At 61.8% G+C, this 1,984-nt stretch overlaps 1 protein-coding gene across 1 annotated transcript in view; it reads left to right on the top strand.

Moving 5' to 3' along the window:
• ESAM (endothelial cell adhesion molecule) overlaps window positions 1-1,984 on the top strand; it is a 10,647-nt gene that overhangs the window by 1,134 nt on the left and 7,529 nt on the right. The window lies entirely within an intron of this gene.

Here is a 1,984-nt window from a genome sequence, read left to right as displayed (position 1 = left end):
CTGCTAGATGAGACACTGGCTAAAGAGCTTAAGGACTTAGCTCCAGCTCCGCTCCTGCCCCCTCCCCACACAGGCCCCCGGGCAATTCCCTGGTACTGGGCCTGACACCCCACTTCACTTCAGTCCCCCAGCCCAGGCCGCCCTCTGCCCCCTCCTCCTGCTTCCTGCCCTAGGAATCAAGGGAGGTGCCCCCAACGCACAACCGTGAGGTCATTTGGGATACAGGAAATGGGGGAGGGGCCTGGGTGCCTAGAGGAGCAGAATGGGGACCCCCCCCCCCAGAGGTCCACCACCGTCCTTGGTTCCCAGGGTCAAGGGGACAGAGGAAATAGAGAGTGGGCCTCAAAGAGTCAGAGAGGGAGGCCACCTCCCCGGAGCAAGTGCTTTGAGGGGCGTTAGAAGCTTCCAGGGTTGCCCAGGAGCTCACGGTGGCCCAACTGGGGAGAGAAGGGCCCGGCAGGAACTAAGCCTGTTGCACCCCGCATCCCAGACTTTCTTGCCATTCCTCCTCAAGGACCCCAGGGGGGTGGAGCGTGGGTCAGGCGAGGCCATCTTGAGCTCCTTTCTGTCCGGTGGAAAGTCCAGGGCAAGCCAGGCTAGGCAGGGTGTGGAGTGAAATTCAGCAGTGATGGGGCCTGAGCTGGGCCCGCCACACCCTCACGTGTGCTCCTTCGCCTGGTCTGTGCTGCGAGGATGTTGGGGCAGGAAGAAGTAGAGCCCCAGACCAAGTGGGGCTCAAGAGCAGCTCCCCAGCGACCAAATCCGGGCAGCTTCCTGCCCCTTTAGCTTGGGCCTGTTCCAGGGTGCCTCCATTTCTCAGCCTCCCCCCGCCGCCCCCACTTCAACCTCAGCACCTCTTCCTTCTGCATGCTGCCCCCCTACCCCCCCATCCTCCTTCTTGCCTGGGGGGTTTCTGAAGCAAGGGGGGAAAAATGCCAGTTGGCTGCCTGGGCATCTCCACAGCTTTTCTGGTTGTGTGTGTGTGTGTGTGTGTGTGTGTGTGTGTGTGTGTGTTAACTCTGAGCTTCAGTTTTCATAGTGACAGCCCAAGCTACAAGTCCCTACCTGTGGCAGGGGGATTGCGGAGTTCCCGGGCTATGCAAGGGTTAAATGGTGCTGGGGACCCAGGCTCAGGGCCGGCACTGGCTCTGCGCACTTGGGCTCCTCAGTGGCCCAGCACTGCTGCCCCTGGGGCGTGAGAAGCCCGAGGGGGGAGTTTCTCAGAGAAAGAGGGAGACTAAAAATAGTAGCCCTGGAGAGCAGGCCCATTCTCAGTCTTTCTCGGCTTTTGCTCTGGGGAGTGGGCCAGAGGGTCCCTTTCTTGGGCTGTTCCGGTCTCCTTTGCCCAAACCCAACCACCCCCTTCTCTTTGGACGACACTGGGGACCCTAGAGTGAAAAGGGACCGACAGTTGGGGACTTCAGCTCCGGCGGACACCCAGGGAGGAAGGCTAAAGCCTGGGGCCTCTGCTGCTCCGGGTTTCTGATGTGCTGATAAGAAAGGGAGCATTTGCCCAGAAGTGTATCCACTGCCATCATCTGAACCCCGTCCACCTCTTGCAAAATGAAATACTCCTGGGGATTGAGGGCACAGCACTGCCGTTGGTAGGAACTGCCTGGCCTCTGGGAGCACTGCAGACGTGCCAGGAGAGGCAGCCGCGCCCCAGGAGGGGGTGTCCGGGGGCCTCGGGCTCCTTGAGGCAGTGGTTGTTTCCAGCTGTAGAACCTCTGGCCTAGCCCCCCCTCCTCCCTCCTCCCTCATTGTCTTCGAGCTTATCGCTGGGCACAAGTTTCCTGCCCGGGCCTGCCTGGATCCCGCCAGGAAATGGGAAGGAGGCTGCGGAGAAGGCTAAGGACTAGGTGTGGGGGCTCCTACGGGCTGCAGCGGGAAGCGGTGGGGGTGGTGCGCATCCTGGCCTGAGAGGCTTCAACCGACTCCTGGCGGGCGGAGGGCCCGGCCAGTCTGCGGCCTCTGCCCGTGCCGG

Source organism: Myotis brandtii, unplaced genomic scaffold, assembly GCF_000412655.1.
Source record: "Myotis brandtii unplaced genomic scaffold, ASM41265v1 scaffold463, whole genome shotgun sequence".
NCBI classification, from domain to species: domain Eukaryota; kingdom Metazoa; phylum Chordata; class Mammalia; order Chiroptera; family Vespertilionidae; genus Myotis; species Myotis brandtii.
Note: the sequence above shows the minus strand (reverse complement) of the source record. Positions and strands in the feature narration are given on the sequence as shown.